We start from the raw sequence: 22484 nt of genomic DNA on the forward strand, positions 1-22484 counted from the left end.
GAAACGTTAATAAATTTAAATCCAACACGATATGCGTTGCAAATATATACCAGCAAAGAACTATGGCGGGCGGAGACAGAAACACATTGAGGAGTGCGCTCTATCTGGCACCCCGCCCGCTGGAACTTCGCACAGGAAAAAAACGAGCGCGCCTCATCAACTGGCGTAACCCAGACGGCCACACATCGTCTCTCTGTCGGTGAGTTGGCATCGGACCATGGGCAGCTAATTTTCTCCTCTAAACGATAATTCAGTTCCTGGTGCAGGGAGGCGAGGTAAGCATTCATTTTACTGGTAGTTTGTTTGTAGTCTGAAAATCTGCTTGTTTAAACAGTGTTTCTAGAATAAACTCTATAACGTTACATTAGCTAACGTAACCTAGCTAGCTAGCTTTTGAAGGGTACTGACATTTAACTTGGCTAGCTAGCTAATTAACATTATTTCAGAAGAGTTGTTCATGGAGACATTTGGCTGTATATCGTTTTCATGTTCTATGTCTGTTTGCACATTCAAATTTACGTTATCTAATAATAGTTATTGGTTTTATTTTTTATTAAAGTACGATATATCTGAGTCATCGTATGCTACATTGGCTGGCTAGCTAGGTAGCTAGGTTAATGCTATGGGTTAATGCTAAGACAAATGTTAGCACGCTAAAACGTAGCTTACGTTGATTTAGCTCGGTTTAAGGAGAGGTTTATGAATAAAACGTTACTAACGATAGCTCCACCGACCGTTATTAACGTACGGACATCAAAATTAGTTTTGAATATTTCAATTTAGAAGTGTAAAAAATGGGCGGCAAAAGCTTTTTTCACCGGCAACTGTCACCGTCCTTTACGTTATGTCTTTTAGAACGAACCGCCATCTTGCTTGCTGAACAGTGAACATGCAAAAAAAGGAGGGAAATTTGTATTCAGCTATCATGTAGCCTATTTTGAATGCTCACATTTCCATATTGCATGTGTTTTTAATTGTTTGTGTAACGTTACTAAAAGTTATGTATTAAGTAATTTATGTAGTTCCTTTTTAAATATAAAATGCAAAATGTAATGCTGACAAAGACAGCGGCGGACACATTACCGGTTCCCGCCCGGGGCTGTGGTGTACACTCTGATTTATACACAACTGAGGATCCCAGAGCTGCTGGGTACGTGTGCATCCCTCTTTCCAAAATAGCTAAAATAGTCCATCTTCAACGGAAGCATGACGTGCAAAGTGATGTGTCTTTGTGTTTGTTTATCTGTGTTTATTTGTTTGGGAGGTCGAGGAGGCCGCAGAGGCGCACTAGCCTGGGGATGAGGGGTTTGTGATCTCTGTAAGTATTAAAATCTCGACTCGTGTCCTGTTGTCATCACTGCTTGTGAGTCTGTTGTTTTTGTTATTGTTTTCTCTGAAAGAGTCTGTCTGTTTTCTGTGTCAGGGAACACAAGACAATTGTAATTTGGGGTGGCCCAAATCTTCTTGGAGACTGACTAGTTTCGCTGGCTGGAGAGGTGGCTGCAGCTGTGGGCGGCCAGCAAGCCACCAAACCAGCTGGTTTTCTTCACGCGTGGGCAGAGATGGGCCTTAAAGGAACACGCCGACTTATTGGGAATTTGGCTTATTCACCGTAACCCCCAGAGTTAGACATGTCGATACATACCCTTCTCATCTCCGTGTGTACTGTAATGCTGTCTGACGGCTCCAGCATTAGCTTAGCCTAGCACAGAACATGCAGGAGAATGGTTCCAGTAATCCTACTGCTCCGAATTGTGACAAAGTGACAAAATAACGCCAACATGTTCCTATTTCCATGTTGTGATTTGTATAGTCACAGCGTGTACAAAAAACAACCTAACATGAGACACAGCCATCTTCTAACCGTAAACAAACTGGGAACTATATTCTCAGACAGGCTTGCGAGCATATCACTCCGCCCAAGTACTATATTCTTCCGCCTGAGAATATAGTTACCAGTTTGTTTACGGTTAAAGATGGCTGTGTCTCATGTTACGTTGTTTTTTGTACACGCTGTGACTCTACAAATCACAACATGTAAATAGGAACATGTTGGAGTTATTTTGTCACTTATTCAGAGCAGTAGGATTGCTGGAACCATTCACCTGCATGTTCTGTTATGGGCTGATATGCTGGAGCCGTCAGACAACGTTACAGCACGCACGGAGATGAGAAGGATATGTATCGACTTGTCTAACTCTGGGGGTTATGGTGAATAAGCTAAATTCCCAATAAGTCGGCATGTTCCTTTTTTAAAGGGTCCCCCAATTTCACCGACCTGAGGACCGCTGTGTCTGCACATGTGAGTTCTGTCAGGTTGGAGAGAAGGTCAGGACCCAAATGCAGTTATGCAGATTTATTTAAACCAGGAAAACACTTCAGGCAGGACAGAACACGACAAGAACCACCAAACAGAAACTAAGAATCCGACAACAGACAAGGGAAACAGAGAGACTAAATACAAGAGGTAACGAGGACTAACAAGGGACAGGTGATACAACAGGTGAAACAAATCAGACAATCACAAGGGCGGGAAAACCAAAAAGACAGGAAGTAAAACCAGACAAGACAGAAAACCAGACTTTCAAAATAAAACAGGGAACAGAGCAAAACAGACAAACAAGACTACCATAATAAAACAAAGCACAAAACAAAACACACAAAAAGGCCACGAGAGTGGCACCAAGGCCCCAGGACCCAGCCGGACCATGACAAGTTCTCCTCAGTCACTCATCTGTTCATGCTGGCTTTCATTAAAACTCTGCTGGCTTAACTAACAGTAGCAATCTTTTTTCTTCTACTGTTTTAAGGCCAAGAACAACCTGCCTGCCGAGCAGCGGAAGATGGTGGCCACCTTGTGTGCCACAACACGGCCACAGCTGACTGCTTCTAAGCCCTCAGCCTGAACGTGGCCCAGTCAAAGAGGATAAGGGAGCATTTCCACCAGGCCCTCACCCACACTGGCCATCACCAGCGTCAACAGAAGCGTCCTCCTCCAGTTCCGAGGACGAAACCCCTGTCCCCTACTAGGAGTCAGGGACCTCAGGACTGCAGGAGCAGAGGGAGTTTATGGCGAGGCTGCAAAATGTAAGTAAAATTCTAAGATATGTACTTTAAAGATTCAGTCCATTTTATGTCTGTTACACCAGACCTCACTCTGTGTTTTGTTTCCTCAACAGACACCAGAGAAGGCCCTCAGGACCAGCCAGTACGGCAGGCTGATGGTGGGGCAGACGGGTTCGGGGGGCTCAACTCCACCTGTCGAAAAGATTTCGGGCGAGAGGGGGAGGCGGGCGCGTATTGGGTGCAGCCCAGCATCCCTAGACACACAGACTCTCTCGCTCTCACTCACACACACACACACACACACACACACACACACACACACACACACACACACACGTAAATAGTTGTTTTATTGTGTTTTATAGATTGGTTCAGATTAATTTTGTATTATAACATGTTCTTTTTTAGTACTTTAAGATTCCTTTTTTATTAGATGTTCTTTTTTAGTAGATGTTAAGATTCATTTACTTTTAGTGTGTTTTCAAATGTTGTTCAATATTGGTATGTGTTTAATACAAGTTCCTTTTTACTTAAAATGTCAACTATAATACTGAGCACGCTTAGCCTAAACATGAAGCTAGGAACACCAAATTGGTCAGGTATTCTCAACACAGGCCCACCTTTGAGTTTGAAAAGGTTTAAGGCAATTTGTAGCTTGAAACAAGCTCCAAAGTAACAGAGTTAAAAAGACAAACAGCCAGAGAACTTGAGACAGAAACCAGCCAGGACCAGTCTTAACTGTTAAATGTATAAGGAGCACATATGCAAATAAAAAGCATTACAAAATTCAGTCCAAGCTGCCTAAACACTTCATTTTCAAGCTAACTTTTACCATACACCTGTCTGATTTTCCTTACTGCAGTAACTGAGGAATTTGAGGTATTTAGGGAACATTTATAAATTGCAGCCACCGAACTTGTGGTTACATTCTAAACTGTTTGGGTCTGCGAATGCACATCAGTCAACCGCCACACCCTGATAGCTGCCTGTTCACTGTGTTTATATAGACCAGTGTTTGGGAGAAAGAAACTGCATGTAACTAGATACATGTAATTACATTACAAAATAAATGTTTAGGTGCTAGAGGCACTGAGGAAAAATTTAATTAATTTAGTTACTTATCAAATATTGATGATTACAATGGGGTTACATCTGAAAATATTCTTTTCGATTAAAAAGCTTATATGTAGCTTTATGTAGCTATTGCATTGCATTTTTATAAGTCTGACTATGTTGGTACTACTGTGAGGTTTAAACTGCCTGGTTTAAATTCACTGTTATTCAGCTGTATAGCCCAGTTTGAAACATGTTAGAATACTAATCAAAAGAATAAATTTCACTACTTTGATAAAGTGACCTGTGGTTGAGTTTTGGCCGCCACACTCACCCTGAGTCAAGGCCAAATGTGGGCCATAAGAAAACTGCATATGTGGGCCACATTTGGGCCAAATATCTGGCCCACATTAGGGGGACCTGGGGCTGAGTTTCGGCCGCCACGCTCTCCCTGAGTCCCCCTAATGTGACCCAAATGTGGCCCACATATGCAGTTCTCTTATGGCCCACGTTTGGCTTTGAATGACGGCGCTGACCTCAGGTGAGTGTGGCATCCGAAACTCAGCCACAGGTCCCCCTAATGTGGCCCAAATGTGGCCCACATGTGCAGTTCTCTTATGGCCCACGTTTGGCCTTGAATGACGGCGTTGACTCAGGGTGAGCGTGGCGGCCGAAACTCAGCGTCCCCCAATGTGGCCCAAATAGCTGGCCCATGTGCAGTTCTCTTATGGCCCACGTTTGGCCTTGAATGACGGCGCTGACCTCAGGTGAGTGTGGCATCCGAAACTCAGCCACAGGTCCCCCTAATGTGGCCCAAATGTGGGCCATAAGAGAACTGCACATGTGGGCCACATTTGGGCCACATTAGGGGGACCTGTGGCTGAGTTTCGGGAGCCACACTCACCTGAGGTCAGCGCCGTCATTCAAGGCCAAACGTGGGCCATAAGAGAACTGCACATGTGGGCCACATTTGGGCCAAAGATAAATTGCTATCTGGGATGATGACCATGCCAGCAGAAAGTTTCAGGAGGATGATGAAAGAACTATCACCGACGGACACCCATTATTATCGCACTCTGAGAAGAAAACATCAAGTACAGAGCTACAAACGCAATCAAATCGAGCAACGTAAAAACCTGAGGAGTATTGCAAAGGATCGTGATCAGTGCCTGTAGATCATTAGGGCACAGGATGAGGAGATAAAGAAAGCCCATAGTGCCATAGAATATGCAGAGGTGCAAGCAGCGTCCTTAGCCGCCTCAGTGGCACAGATTACCCAACGCATGAGTCAACAGGATCAATCCTTGGAGATGCAACAAAGGTTGAGAAGAGTGAGTGATAAAACGGAGACCAACCTACAAGAGTAAGAGGGCAAACCTCTCGGGGGCCCTCTACGATGTGTAAAGTATCTGGGTTACCCATCACTTTTGCAAAACAAACCTCAGATGAAAGCACAGGACAATCTGTTAAATGCACTGGACTCAGTAATCACACCACTGGTTAAGTAAAAGGGAAATCATGGTTATGTCACTGAAACAACAATGTTTGTCATGTTATATCACTATCACTGGAAGAAAATAACTGGAATTGATAAGCCATATCAATGTTTGTCAGATCACGTAAAATGAAGCAACTGGATTTGAAGGATTTTTAACGGGTCAAGAGCTGGAAAATCTCACATCAAGTATGGTGTGAATTTTAGTTAATCATAATTATGTGAGGTCACAATCAAGTGTTGCTTGAGTTTCAACAGTATATGGTTAGTCAGAAATGATTGTACACCACATCAGAGTCCTATTTACTTACAGATCGCAGGAGAGCAATAAGAGATAGTTTAACAACAATCAGTAATAGCCGTATAGCATCTAGCATATGTGAAGTGCATTATAACCATGTGCGTCGCGGTGCATTCAAAGTTGTTGTACAATACCCTTTTGCCACGGTGGTTGTCTTTGTCGTTCAACAGCAATTTACTAGTGAAATACGTTATTGTTATAAGTTATAGTTATTACATTATTATTAAATCATTTAATTTTGACCATATGGCCTAAAGTTGTTTTCCCCCCTTTTGCGATAATTAGGTTTTGTCCATTTGGCTTTGTCTGTCAACAAACAAAACAAACCAAAAATACATTTTTTTTCAGGACAGTTTTTGGGAAGATGATAGAAGCGTTTTTAGCCTTGTATCACTTACAATGCACTGAATTATTAGCTGATTTATAAAACAAATGTTAGATTTTATATCTATACCTATCTATAAAATGACTTGAAGAAGATACTATACAAAAACACTAACTTAACCTTGTATTTTCCCCCTTTTTTAGTCATTAAGTCTGATGGCTGAAAAGAAAACCACCCCCTTATGGCAGCGCTTCACCCAGCCAACACCAAAACAAAGAAATGCTGCTGGTTGCTACTGTGTGTCAGCACTACTATTGTTAAAATGGTCAATTTATTTTATTGTTCTCAGCTGTTTGATAAATGCTGCTAAGTGCACTAAACTTTATCTTTTCATTGAAAAGTTTATTTGACAAAGTTAAGTTTATTTTCTTTCTTTCTTCTTACCCGTTTTTTTTATTTATACAATATATGTTTTTACATTATACATGTTTAATGTAAGTATACGCTGTTCTGAAACACACGGCGGAGGCAGAGAAATCAGTACGACCTAAGTCGTGGGAGCATTTCACACTAAATAAATCAAAAGTTACGTGTTAATTGCAAGATAAGCAAAAGCGACATGGCATGGCACGGGCGCACCACGGTGATGAGTCAGCACCTAAAACGGAAACATGTTGGAGTCCTTGATGAGGAGGAAGGGAGTTCAACAGCAGGGTAAGCTCGTTAATAACAGTAGTAAAGCAGGGGTGGTATAGTTTACAAGACTAAAGACACAGTTTTATTCACGCTCCTTTTTTGGCCCATTCATTTTTTTATCTGTTGTCATGTATATATTCTGTGCTTTGTCCCGTATCAGTTATTGTTGTGTGTTGTATGAATGAACTTAACTTGCACTTACTACAATGATGGTAATAATTTAATGAATAAGCTTCAAGTGTGTGTGTGTGTGTGTGTGTGTGTGTGTGTGTCTCTCTGTCTGTCTGTCTGTGTGTCTTGTCTGTATCTGCTCTTTGGGTTACTTACCTTTACACAACTATTAACTAAAACAAGTATTATGTAAGCATGTATTGAGTTGATGTAAATTAATGTTTTTTTTTTATCCGATTCATCGATTAATCGAAAAAATAATCGACAGATTAATCGATTATTAAAATAATTGTTAGTTGCAGCCCTAGAAATACATCTAACATGCTAACGCAGTGTTTTTCAACCTTTTGTGAGCCACGGCACATTTTTTACATTAAAAAAATCCCGCGGCACACCACCAACCAAAAATGTTACAAAATGACACATTGTAGCCTAATAAGATCAGAATCTACATTTTTCCTTTTAAAAATGTATCCATCGCTGTTGCAGGCTTACATCAATGATCTCAGCCCTACTGCTTACATCCTGTCACTGCGGGATGCGCGCGAAAGGTGGCAGTGCAGGGCTCCAGACTTAACTTTTTTCACTAGGAGCACAGTGGCCCCCAACTGAAAAATGTAGGGGCACAACCAGAAAATATAGGGGCACACACCGTAAATCAACATGCTAATATAACCAAATATTCACATTTCTACTAATTTCCACTGTATTACTAATAAATACTTTGATAATAGATGCAGAAATTACAATGTGCTGTTTCAAATTCAGTGTCACTTTTGAAGATGCAACATATAAGGTAAACTGACAGCACCATCGCTGTCATGACAGTAACAAATATATATATATATATTTTTTTTTATAATTGTATTTGGATATTTTTATTTATTTTTATTTTTATCATAACTGTTTTTAATTGCTCTTTAATGTTTTATGTAAAAACACTTTGAATTGCCTTGTTGCTGAAAGGTGCTGTAGAAATAAAGTTGCCTTGCATTACAACCTCATCCTGTCAGTCATTCCCCAGGGCAGAGAAACCACCGTTGTGCCTGCTCGTCTCCGAGGAAGTGTGCACCCCGACCGCTTTCGGCTCGCCATTAATATCATATCGCAGCAAACGCTGTCTGCGTGAACTTATGAAAAACTGTAACCACACTTGAAACCACTTTATCGGCATTTCCATGACTCACTGTGACTTCAACAAAACTGCAGAGCCGAGGTAGTTTGCGTTGTCTGCAGCTCTGCGTGTGTGCGAGTGTGTGCGTTTGTGTCGGAGCACCGCTCTGTGTCAATTTTCAGAGAGGACAGATAAGCTTGCACTTACGCGCTCTCAAGTACCGAAATTTCAACGTTTAACGTGTAAAAAAAGGGGGCAAATTTACTGGTCGCATATGTGCAACTGGATGTAAAATTCAATTCAAATTTGCACACTCTCAAATTTGTTCGCAGTCTGGAGCCCTGCTGGCAGTAATTCTATTGTCTTAAATCAACAAGGTCATTATTGCGCTATACTGCCACCTACTGATACAGAATAGTATTTAATTTCTCTGCCAGTCATCATATTGCATCTGATAATTACTCACAGCACAGAGGACGATCTCTCACGGCACACTAGTGTGCATATCCAACGCCATCACCCAGATGTGCCAATCACTGGAACGAGACAAAAAAACTGTCCAACTTCTCCTCCCTACAGTGATTAACCAGCCTTTAGATACAAATAATTAAAGTTAAATTAAAGGGAGAAGAGCTTAGATGTTTAACATGAGCTTAGCCTATTCATTATTTTACCTACTGTTAAAAAAAGCAAATACAGGCTACTCTTTTTGCACTTGCTCCGTTTAGTTTAGTTTTTATTTTTGTATTCCTCCTGAAAGTGACTGTATTTTGTGGTTGGATTGATAGCCTACATCTGGCTTCAGGTTGCACTACTAATTCATTTTACTTGAACAGTGCAGTGTTAAACAATTTTAATAAATAGAGATTTGAACCTTATTGAAATTAGTTTTGTGTAAATTATTAATAGTTGAGCACTGGGTAAATAATCGCTAATTGAAAAATGAATCGTTAGATTAATCAAAAAATTAATCGTTAGATTAATCAAAAAATGTATCGTTAGATTAGTTGACTAATCAAAAAAATAATCGCTGGATTAATCGTTTAAAAAAAATTTTTTTGGGACAGCCCTATTGTGTCAACAGTTAACTTCATTTTATATTACATGTGGCTAGGGTTGGGTACCGTTAATATTTTTACAGGTGCCGGTACCCAACGGTACCTTTTTTCGTTACTTTCCCTTTGTAATAAAAAAAAAAAGTTAATTTCAGTTGTAAAAATAATTTCAAACCTTTATCCTAGAGTAGCTTCGCTCCGTCCGCACCTCTGTGTGCCTGTGTGTGTGTTTGTCAGTGTATGTCTCTGTGTGTTTGGGTGTGTCTGTATGTAATAATCTGATGCATTTTGTAATAAAAACCTGAACCCAGTATGTAATAATATATCTAATGTCTCTGGTTTTTGTTATAAATTATTACATGACGCTGAGATTTTTTTCAACAAAAAAAATGGCACTTTTTTTTAACAGTAATGTAAAATGGTGCATTGTTAACAAAGTGGAGTTGCTGGTTTTTTCAAACATTGTATTTTATTAATTTATGAATTCTAGCGTGAATCATAGTGACTCAAAAATAATTATAAAAATAAACATGTTCAGTAGATTAGTATTACCTTTCATTGGTCAAAGCACATCAATAAATTATTATTTAACCCTTGAACTTGTCATTTTGATGTTTTTTTAAAACGTTTTTGTCCCTCTTTTTCATTCATGGTAAATAAACCTAATTTAGATGACATTATACCTAATTTATGTGAAATTAAATAAAACAATTAGCTAGTAGGATGTCTCAGTCACTTAAAGCAACTACTAACTGGCTTCTCTGTTAGCCTACAAGCTAGCAATCCACACTGACTTTAGCTAACGCTCTGGAGAGGTATGTCTGGCAATGCTACACTAACTGCTAACGATGCTAACGATGCTAGCGGGCTAACAATGCTAACAGCCGTTGGTATCACAACTTCTACAAACTGTGTGGATGTAAAACGATATTAACACATATACATACACACACACAGCTATGTGTTTACCTTCTGTCCCGTAACGCAGAGTTTTTACTAGAGAAAAGAACAGATTCTCTTCATCATCACGGAAAACGGTCGTTCTCCTCTTCAACCGCCGAGGGCCCGCCCCTCTGCCCTCACAACGACAGCTGATTTGACGGGAAGTTAACAGCAACCAATAGCATTAAAGTAGGTCAAGATATTTAAAAAAAAACAACCAGCAACTGTATTTTACTGTAACACTGAATACACATTCAAAATAAACGATTTAACGGTTACAAAAAGAACAAAAAATGATATAGTATAGATAGAGTATAAATAATTAAATAAACCTGCCATATGTGTAGTAATAACAATAACTTAACATTTCTTTCTTAAATATTATTTACGGTAAATATTTAAAATCCAGCATGTAGAAAGTGTGTGTGTAAGTGTGTGTATATATATATATATATATATATATATATATATATATATATATATATATATATATATATATATATATATATATATATATATATATATATATCATATATATATATATCATATATATATATATATCATATATATATTTCATATATATATATATATCATATATATATCTGTCTGTGTGTGCGCGCGTGTGTGTATGTGAGTGAGTGAGTGAGTGTGTGTGTGTGTATATTTCTTGTGAAATTATTATTAAGATGTTATCAAACTCCAATAACAGAAATATAAATATTTCAGGGAAAACTCCAGATGAAAATATGATAATAAACCAGATTCACTTTCTCTCTCTTCACCTGTTAACCATTTTGATTTCTTCTGTGTATTTTTCATTAGTTCATTAGTTTGTTTTTAGTTTTGAATGTCCTGCAGTTTTCACTCAGTATTAAACTAGAACCAAGCTGGAATGTAACCAAGTCAACATCCGTAAAAGGAACCAAGAAAAACCAGTTGCAGATGTGGAGCAACTCTCTGAATGGGATCAGGAATTCAAACTAACACTCAAACTTACAACTTTTTGATGAGACCCTGAATGTGACAGAAACCTTAAAGTCTCTTGGAGCAGTTTGGCTGCAAGACTTTAAAGTCACAAGTTCAAATCCAGCTGTGGTACCTTTGTTACATGCTCCTCAATTTATTTTATTATTCTTAAAAAAAGAAAAAAAAATGTAAATCCTTTTAGGATTACTCATCCCTTAAAAAAACCTTAAATAGTAGTGGGCTAAACACTGAATCAGCTGTTCCTCTAAAACATCAGCGTGGCGTCTGAATACTTCGAGCTGCTGTTTGGTGCATGTGCTCAAACAACTGAGCTGTCAGCACTTTGAAAGTGGAGCCATATTTTAATTCATCTATAAAGTCTGAGATTTGCTCCATATCTGTGGGCTTTAAGATGTTTTAAGATGTTATATGGGTTTAAAAAGGTTTGAAGAGGATTTAAGGGGCAACAGAAGCAAAAAAAACAACAACTGTAAACTGTGTTTCTCTGCAGGTTGATGAAGGTGAACGCCGAGCGTTAACCAGAGGCCTGTACTACAAATCAAGATCAACATGTCCTGGATTTCTTTCAGTTACCCGGCTTCACTAACCCTAACAACCGCGGTCCCGCGTAACCTGTGTCACGACCAGTGATGCCGGGTAACGCGCTACTTGTAACGCGTTACTCTAATCTGACCACTTTTTTCAGTAACGAGTAATCTAACGCGTTACTATTTCCAAACCAGTAATCAGATTAAAGTTACTTATCCAAGTCAATGTGCGTTACTATTTTTGTCATTTCCTTAGTAAAAATATATATTGTTTTTGCTTTAATTCTTGCGTCTCGGGGAGTGAAGTCACGTATGCCACAAGTCACGTTTTCAGCATGTGGACAGTTGACGTGTACCACGCAGCGACACAAACGTAAACAACAATGGAGGGAGGAGAGAGATGCGCGCTTTCTAGCTGGAAATACAGTCACTATTTTGAGTTTGTATCAGCTAAAGATGACAATACTCTGTGCTGGTCGCGACAAAGTGCTATCGAGCTACAAAAATACTACGTCAAATTTGAAGAAACATTTGGAGTCGCAGCACTGCAGTCAAACTTACAGAGAAAGTCCCGCCAGGTGGTGCAAAGCAGAGAGAAGGAGGTCCCCCACCACCCGAACAACAAAAGCTGGACTTCGGTGCAAAACGAGTAAGTGGGGGAGAGTTGAAGAAGTTGGTCGGGCAGTATGTTGTAGAGGAAATGCTGCCCTTAAACACGGTTGACTCGCCTTCGTTTCGTGCCATAATAAACAAGATCCCTACTACTGTCAATGCCGAGTTGCCTCACAGAACAGCTTTTTCTTCTTACGTTGACAATGAGTATGCAGTGATGGAGAGAAATCTGAAGGCCACGCTGAATGAGGTCGACTTTGTGTCAACTACCGCAGATATTTGGAGTGCTAACAACAAAAGTTATATGGGAGTGACGCTCCACTGGATCAGTAGATCCACATTAGAGCGCAACAAGGCTGCGTTGGCATGTAGGAGAATTCGTGGTAGACACACGTACAAGGTTATTGGTGCAGAAATCGAAAACATTCACTCTTCATATGGACTACTCAACAAAGTAGTTGCAACAGTGACTGATAATGGATCCAACTTTGTCAAGGCGTTTAAAGTTTATCAGCCTGTCACAGAGTCTGATGATGAGAAGGAGGAGGGAGAGTCCAACCCCACAGATGTTGCTGATGATGATGTCACTTTTTTAGATCTGTCAGAAATCCTCTCAGCTGAGGATGAAAGTGATGGCCAGCTGTCTCTTCCCCCGCACCACAGGTGTGCTTCACACACCATCAACCTCATTTCCACAAATGATATCGAGAAATATTTAACTTCCAATGCAGAGACCAAGGCTGTGTATAGGAACAGCACAGCAAAATGCACAGCTTCAAGTAGATCTACCCTTGCATCCGAAAAAGTGGAGGAAGTCAGCAAAAGAAAGCTCCTGGTACCAACATCCACAAGGTGGAATTCCTTTTTTGATGCCATAAAGAGAATTGCAGAAATCCCCATGAGTGAGCTGAATACTCTGTGCACCAAGCTTGGAGTTAAGTGCTTCAAAGACAAAGAGTACCAGTTCCTGCATGAGTACTGCACCGCCATGAAGCCTCTGACTGCAGCACTGGACATTTTACAAGGTGACTGTCCGTATGGGACTTTACTACCCACACTTGAAGTTAGACCCTGGCTATGAAAGGTGCCCTCTCCAGGATGACTGAAGGCCTTCCAGATGCCATAGTGCAGGTATGTTCCATCTTTTAAGCTAGTTAAAATTTCTTGCATCACACTATTCATGAACAAGGAATAGAATATTCATTATCATTGCAAAAGAAGATTAAAACAAATACAAATGTCAGTAAGTAACCTAAAACAAAATTAAATAAATAATACTGATTCCACATTAAGCATGGTTTACAAGTAATTAAAGTAAAAAGGCCTTGTAGGCATAAACATATCAATTATATTTTTCAGGCTATCCATTCTTGTTTTGCCGGTGTGCTGGACGACAAAGATGCCCTTCTCGCCGCTGTCAGTTGTCCAAAATTCAAACTCCGATGGCTGAGAGATGCAGGTAGGAGGGAGCGAGTAAAAGAGCTTCTGACAGCAGAGTGCCGCCGCACAACTGCTCCTGCAGCACAGAGCCCTGCCAGTGTGCCCACCACATCTGCCAGCCAAGGTGAGATGGACTTTTTCACTTTTGAGGCAGAGCCACAGGAGACCTACTCAGCAGAAAATGAAGTCATGGACTACCTGAGGGCAGCCTATGACCTTCAGATTCTGCATCAGTTTTCAAACATAAAGAATATTTTCTTGAAGTAGAACACTCCAACCCCATCAAATGCTCCTGTGGAGCGGCTTTTCAGTCTGGGAGGTTTGGTGCTCACGCCTAGAAGAGATAGACTTTCTGACAAGAGGTTTGAGAAGCTTCTGTTAATGAGGTACAACCACTGGTTTACTCGCCCCACTCCACTGTTTCACTCATAACATGCGATTACAACATAAGATTAGGCCAAAGTAACAAAAGTAGACATATCAGCCAACATGTGGTGTTATACACTTGTTTTGTTTTGTAATACCACTCCTTGCTGCTGTGAACAACAGGATAAATGTTCATAAAACATGTTAAAAAGAATTTAATAGTTACATTTATAAACAATGTAGATTATAAATGGTAAGTTTTGCCATTACAGTGTACAGTTAAATAGGTCAGGTCAAGAAAGACTTTATTTTATTTTTTATAAAAAAAAAAAAAAAGTATTTATGTTAAGTGAAAACAAGAAAGACTGTATTTTATTTTTTATAAACATTTATTTTTTCAGGAAATAGTTTTTAAGTTCAATTACAGTCCATCACAGTGTACAGTTAAATATGTCAGGTCAAGAAAGACTGTCTTTATTTTATTTTTTATAAAAAAACAAGTATTTATGTTAAGTGAAGTCAAGAAAGACTGTATTTTATTTTTGTAAAATACATATAATAAATAAAATTTATAAACATGTATTTTTTCAGGAAATAGTTTTTAAGTTCAACTTAAAATGTCAGGAAGAGATACATTGTTGAAATTACTGTTAAAAATGCACTTCCAATAAAGTGAGTGTTGGCAAAAACGGTTGTCATTTTTATGCTGAGGCGGCGGGGTGTTGTCGGCAGTTGCTGAATGTAACTTATAAAGTAACTTGTAATCTAACTTAGTTACTTTTAAAATCAAGTAATCTGTAAAGTAACTAAATTACTTTTAAAATCAAGTAATCTGTAAAGTAACTAAGTTACTTTTTCAAAGTAACTGTGGCAACACTGGTCACGACGGTGTTCATCAACTAGTTCAATCAACTCAGGGTTTCCCAATCCAGCGACGCGCGCGTTCACATAAAAGAGGCGGTGGTTGCACAGCACGACCAATCGCAAACATCTACCAGAGCTGCATATTTTACATAAGATGAGCAAACTATAATACATAAATATGAAGAACACAGAAACGGTTTTACAGGTAAAACGCAATACAGTCGCTGCTTCCTAAAACAGGAGGAGAGCTGTCAGCTGTCAAAAATAGCCGATGCTGTAAATGCGTAAATTACAATGCTTATCAATATCACTTCCCCATCAGTCCGGCACAAGATCTGACCATAATTACACTTGTGCTTTCCATAAACTGTCGTTGCTTTAGCCTATTATTTCACTTGCAACCCTGGCAGTGGAAGCAATCTTGAGAGCAAATAAAATATACAAAAACATAATTCAAACCGATGTGTGGTATTGGCAACACACGGCTCAACAAGCCAACAAATAGTCTATACGTAAGAGCACAGCTCTCTCTCTCCGCGCACCGAGCTCCACCTCATCTTGTAAGAACAGTAATGCCGTTATCAATTGAATATTGATTTGTCAGTAGGCGGTGCTTTTACACCGGTTGATCTGTAATCGCCAACATAAGTTACCAGGTAACAAGTTATCCACCGTCGTGCTACACAAAACCCTGGGTTGAACCTGAAGTTACCTTGTTAACGCCAAATCTTGCTTCGTAGTACAGGCCTCTGGAGACTGGAAAAAACAATGCTCTGGGTTGTTTGCATTTCTTTAAACCAATCAAACCGGTCTTGGGGCGCAGCGACGGTGGCTCTGCCAAAAAGTCTCAGGAAGGAACTTGTTCTGGTTAGGGTTATAATATATAGTTAACTGTTGACACAATCCAGTAACGTGAACTCCTCTGTATAATAACAGGAAACTAGTGATCTGCTTATAACTTGAAATGCTTTCTGATCAACTCTTCTCTGTGCTTGGACCTTAGACCTTAGATGTTTTATCCTTATTCCAACTATTCTTACTACTTCACCTTCTACTTTTACATTGAAGACAGCAATCCAGTTTAGCTTTTCAGCATTCACACTTCTTTTCTGCAGGAAATCTATTTTCTATTTCAGTAACTTTATGCAGCCGAATTAACTGGATTCCAGTTACATGAGCGTTTATTTCAGACTCCCTGAAAGCAAAACAGAAACTATTCTCATAGAAATATGGAGATATTTTTCTCAACTTCAGTCCATTATCCTCCAATTTGTCAATTGGAACCTGCTAAAAGATCTGGGTTTGGTGAAAGCAATTTTCAGCTTTCAGCATTCACACGTCATTTATTATCATGTGCACAACAATCACAAAGTAGCAGTCATTATATCAGGGTCGCTCCAACAATGCTTATTAAATATGTACAAAAACAAATTCATAGTAAAAATTAAAATCTAGGACAGTAAATAGTATAGTAGTTAAATATATTTACAAAATAAAATATATACAGTTGTGGTAATGATAAGTGACTTCTGGGAATACAAAACGTAAGTGAGGTGAATAGATAATTAAATAATAGAGAAGCTGTATGGCCCTAATCACAGAACGTGCGTCCGTTAATCACGCGTCAAAAAATGTGTGCTATATAAAGAAATTTGCAATCTCAGATTAACTCACAAGTTATCCAAAGTGACTTACAATTGCTATATATGTCAGAGGTCGCACACCTAGGGTTTAACTAGGGGTTAAATGTCTTTCTCAGGGACACCTTGGTTGATGTATCACAGTGGGAATCGAACCCAGATCTCGCACACCAAAGGCACGTGTCTTATCCACTGCGCCATCACCACTACATCACATGTAGATTTTGAGAGACTATGTAAGCTTTTCTAGTCTTAATGACATGTCAAAGCGCTTTAACATAGTACAGGAACCATTCACCATTCACACGCTGCGCACACTCATCAGACACTCACACACATTTACACTCCGATGCGCAGTGTCTTCCCCAAGGACACTTCGGCATGGGACTGCAGGGCTAGGGATCGAACCACCAACCTTCTACAGATTCATTGTTTCAGAGCTTGTTAAAATGTCATCACTCATCTGACAGAAAGTTGAAATCATCTTTCTGCTCCTTTGTGAATGTTACTGCGCGTGTTTGTTGCTGTCCTGTCCCTTACAGGAAGTAGATCCTTTTATATTCCCAAAAACATCTGGTCTTGGTCTGATAAACCTGAACAGAGCACCTCTCCGAATATCGGCTCCCGCAAGGTGTGCAGCCGAGCGGCTTGTCCTCCGTGTGAATGATCATGTGCACCTTCAGATTTGGCCTGTTGTTCAATTCAATTCAATTCAATTCAATTTTATTTATAGTATCAAATCATAACATAAGTTATCTCGAGACACTTTACAGATAGAGTAGGTCTAGACCACACTATAATTTACAAAGCCCCAACAATTCCAACAATTCCAGTAATTCCCTCAAGAGCAAGCAGTGCGACAGTGGCGAGGAAAAACTCCCTCTTGGGAAGAAACCTCGGACAGACCCAGGCTCTTGGTAGGCGGTGTCTGACGAGCCGGTTGGGGGTGTGATGAACAGTGGCGATAGTAGTCACATTAATAATGGAACAGTGACTGGAAGTAGCTGGAAGCTGCAGGGTTCAGCAGGACGCAGCATGACATTGCAGGGCATCGCTGAGCTCAGCAGGGAGTGCAGCAGGACCACGGCGACAGCTGCAACCAGGGTCTTGGTGCCAACGTTCTCCAAGGAAATACGCTGGGGGAAAAAAAAGCATAAGGACTCCGGGGAGTAAACTCCCCAGAAGCTAGGATTAGTAACAAGCATTTCTGGGACGGGCTGCACACAAATAGTAATAGTAATAGTAACAGTAATAGAAAGGGAGAGGAGAGAGCAGCTCAGTGTGTCAAAGGAAGGAAGTCCCCCGGCAGTCTAGAACTATAACAGCGTAACTATAACAGGTAACTAAGAGAGACAGGTCATAAGGAATCTTGTTGAATCTTTTCCCACACTGAGAGCAGCTATATTTCATACCATCGACAGAGACAGACTAGTCTTCAGTCTCTGGTTGGGAAAGTGTCTGTGGGTGTGATTCTGGTCCTCCGAAGTCCTCTCCATCAGCTTCTGATTCCGTGTCTTCAGCTGCCTCTCTGTTCTCCTCAGTTTGACTCTGACGGCCGACACACTGAGGGTTCCTGAGCTGTTTGTACCAGGTGAAGCTTTGGTCACAAACACTGCAGCTGAACAGAATCTTCTTTTTGACCGTGTAAAACTTAAGTGTCTTGCAAGTCTTTTCCCACACTCAGAGCACCTTAATAGTTTTTTTCCATCGTACGACTTACCAGGACTTCAGTATTTTTCAGAGAGTTTAAAGTAGAGATGCACCGATAGACCGGCCGGTGACCGGAATTGGCCGGTTTTCACTTGCTCGGCCATGACCGGCGACCGGCACGTCAGTCTGACATATGCCAATTTCATGCTGGTCAACGCTACAATTAACTGACAACATAAGTCATACAAGTTACAGTTCTCAAGGATGCACACACACACACACACAGGGACTCCTTTTCCTTTCTCTCAACTTTTCCGCCATGTGTCGCGCGTACCCGCTCGCAGTGTGAAGCACGTGTCCACGCTATTCTCGCACATGTAGGGAACCTCGTGAATTAACCTGCAACATGTCATCTGTTTGGAAATTCATGTGTGCAGAAGATAAGAAGTTTGCAATATGCAACACCTCCAAGGAAAAAGTAGGGCGTGGAGGGACAATACAAAATAGTTGGATATTGGATGTGAAAAGAAGGAAATGGTTCCAACATTGCACTTTAGATGTGATTTAATCGGTTTAAAATTTAATCGGAATCGGCTAAAATCTGTATCGGCCAGCCTAACTCAAAGAAAATCGGAAATTGGAATTGGCCTGGAAAGTTGTAATCGGTGCATCTCTAGTTTAAAGCTGACTGAGGTTCTCTGGTCTCCTTCCAAATCAGCACTGTCACCAGTCTCAGGATCAGTGGATGTGAGTTCCTGGCTGGTTCTGGTCCTCCACAGTCCTCTCCATCAGCTTCTGTTTCCATCTGACCAACACATTTATGTGTTTTGACATCAGAACACCAGGCAAATCTTTTGTTACAAACACTGCAGCTGAATCGCTTCTCTCCTGTGTGGATTTCTCATGTGTGACCGTAAACTTCCTCTCTGTGTAAAAGATTTTTTACAAACTGAGCAGCTAAAAGGTTTCTCTCCTGTGTGAGTTCTCATGTGTTTCTTCAGGGTTCCACGTTCAGAGAAAGCTTTACCACACTCAGAGCAACTGAAAGGCTTCTCTCCTGTGTGGATTCTTATGTGTTGTTGTAGATGTCCTCTCTGTGTAAAAGATTTCTTACAGACTGAGCAGCTGAAAGACTTTTCTCCAGTATGAGTTATCGTGTGTCTCTTCAGGGTTCCACTATAAGTGAAAGCTTTACCACACTCAGAGCAACTGAACGGTTTTTCTCCTGTGTGGATTCTTGTGTGTTTCTTCAGATGTGACTTGAAGCCAAATCTTTTCCCACACTCAGAGCAGCTGAATGTTTTCTTATGTCTTGAATCATGTTTCAGAGAGTTTAAAGCTGACTGAGGTTCTCGGGTCTCCTTCCAATCAGCACTGTCATCAGTCTCAGGTTCAGAAGGGTCTCCAGTCTGGTCTTCAGTCTCTGGTTGTAAAAGTGGATGTGAGTTCCTGGCTGGTTCTGGTCCTCCACAGTCCTCTCCATCAGCTTCTATTTCCATGTGTTGACTTTGTCTCTGATGAAGCTGTGTGGACTGAGCTTCCTCTTCATCATTTTCACTCTTCACAGGGACAGGAGTGAATGTGAACTTGGTGATATCAGCCTCCTCCAGCCCTTGAAGCTGCTCTCCCTCCTGACTGCTCCACAGTTCCTCCTGTTCCTCTTTAATGTGGGGGGGGGGCTCTGGCTCCTGCTGGTCCACACTGGAGCTACACTCCTGCCGCTCGTCTTCACCAACAATCACTTCCAGAACGTCTGGAGGTAAAGCTGAAACACAGAAAGACATACATTAGATATCAGTCTCAACAATACTTTGCTAATTAGCTGAGATCACTCCGATGAGGATGCCGCCCCATAATGAAATCATCTGATTTATCCCAGGTCCCCAGAGATCATCATACAAAACTGAGCTTCCAAAACCCTTAACAATTGCGGGATTAGGTGACTGCCGGTGCGGACTGATTATGCTCCGGATGTGGGCTGCGCATTGGATCACAGGTGTCCTCCTGTGTCGGGTGGTGGCACAATGGCCGGGGGGGGGGGTGTTAAAGAACACAATAGGATGCCCCACACGGGACAATTAATGACTTAATCCCTCCGCCGCACAACTCTGCGGAGAATCACACAATCACTTTTTCGTGTGAATACACACTTTTCAGATAATTTTTGGGGCATTTTTAGGCCTTTAGTGTATTGACAGGAGAGCTGAAGAAACGAAAGGGGAGAGAGAGGGGGGGATGACATGCAGCAAAGGGCCGCAGGTCGGAGTCGAACCCAGGCCTGCTGCATCAAGGAGTAAACCTCTATATATTGGCGCCCGGTCTACCAACTGAGTTATCTGGGCGCCTGTGTGAATGCACACTTAAGCTGCTATGAGAGATGCAGTTACGCAGGTGTTTAGGGGTGTGTACCTACTCACCACAGGAAGTTGCGGTACTCTGGGGGGGCAACAGAAGTGCCGGTACTCAGTACTGGTGAGTTCCAACCCATTTCCGGCACTGCTTTTTATGCTTTTCAGCTTTTCCTCACACTGAGCTCACTGATTTAGTTATCTGGTGGGGTTTCGTATCCAGACTGGAGCCGAGTTTGGCAAATACTGCTTCACTTATCTTAGCTACCAGACCATCATCTATCTCCACGTCTTCCACCATTTTGTCAGGTCCGCTGGTTGCTGGTCCCGGCCAGAGTTTTTTCAGATTCGGGTCACAGGACTTGTTTATTTTCAGGTGCACGTTCACGGAAGGCTTGCATCATGTGGACACATTGACAGTGTTGTTGTCATTACTTAGAATTCCTCATGGGGGAGACTGAAACTACGCACTATAGCAGGGATTCTCAAACTTTATATTCAAAAGGTCCAAATCTGATTTATATACAAGGTCAAAAGTCTGTAACGATTGGTGATAAGCAATTTACTTTTATTAAACTTGCTTATAACTTACAAGCAATACGTTTGTTAGGTTAATTCAAGTTTAAGGCAGTCAGATAAAAATTACATTCAAGCCTAGTGGAAAAAATGTTTGACTGCAATCTGTTGCCTAAATTAAAGCAACTCTAACTTTGAAAGCAACATACGTTAAAGTGTTTTCAAAATACATTCCAAATAGTGCAAGAAAGAAATGGCACTGTGTGCCCCAAAATGGTTGTTTTTTAACCTAAGCAGCTCCAACATTTATGATAAAATGTACAGGTGTACACTATCGTTTTAGAAGAAATGTTAACAAAAAGAGAACAATCTTCACGGATTGATTTTCATGCCTAAAAAAATAAATGTTACAAACTAAATAAAACTGTTTGTAAACTGTTTTTGTTTTTATGCCTGAAAAACCTGATTAAACAAAGTGACCTTAAAAACAACAAGGCCCAGTAATATAAAGGCTACTCAGAGAGAGGCTTCACTCTCTCGCTGGGTCACAGATCTCACAGAAAACGTGGTAGTTGATTCATTGGAAGATTTTAACTGACCAAGTTTTGTTGTTCTCACCTCTGTATTCTGAGGATATTGCTTTTGGAAATATTCGTGCTTAGTGTTATAGTGGCGTTTAACATTTCCAGTGTTTCCTCTATGTTGATAGCATAGTGGCGGTGTGCCACGGTAAAATTTCCAGCGCCACGGTATCAGAAATAGGGCAGACGCACAACAGGGTTTCCGCTATGTACACCACGCAACACCTCCTTCGGCTGTTTATTAAAAGTCATAAAGTCGTAGAGCCGTCTGCTCTACTGAACTCAAGCTAACTGTCATCTTCTCTCTCCCCCTAGGATGAGCAGAGCAACTGGAACAGTGACAGGACGTCATCACTTGCGAAGTCATGGCAACCAAATAAACAACAGGGCGAATACTACTTCACTCAATAAGTGATAAACAGCGACGAAAGCCGCAACATAAAATCCACACTCACAGTGTTAGGCACACTGACTTTGATGAATTTACTGTTTATCAGACCCCAGATGAGACAAGAAGCTAATGTTAGCTAACGCTGCTGTGACGGTCCCTCTGCCTCTGACTCCCTGCTGCAAGAGAACGCTGTATTCCTCCGACACGCTGTATTAACGTTACTGTTTCGCAACCGTTTTCCAGGTTAGTGGGGGTGCATTGTTCATACTGCTCAAAACCAACATGAAAAATGACCCACAAGTAAGACCGAAAGAGACATTCACCAAGGTACTGTACCTTTAAGG

General features: G+C 40.8%; 1 protein-coding gene across 1 annotated transcript in view; it reads right to left on the minus strand.

Moving 5' to 3' along the window:
* Nucleotides 1-10308, minus strand: part of LOC120558496 (chromobox protein homolog 1-like) — a 47421-nt gene extending 37113 nt beyond the window's left edge. Inside the window, exons 1-2 of the mRNA XM_039799515.1 lie at nt 10246-10308; nt 8688-8757 (exon numbers count right to left, since the gene is read on the minus strand). The gene's annotated coding sequence lies outside the window, so the exon portion shown is untranslated. The remainder of the gene's footprint in view (nt 1-8687; nt 8758-10245) is intronic.
* Between the last annotated feature and the right edge of the window lie 12176 nt (nt 10309-22484).

This window comes from Perca fluviatilis, chromosome 5 (assembly GCF_010015445.1).
Source record: "Perca fluviatilis chromosome 5, GENO_Pfluv_1.0, whole genome shotgun sequence".
NCBI lineage: Eukaryota > Metazoa > Chordata > Actinopteri > Perciformes > Percidae > Perca > Perca fluviatilis.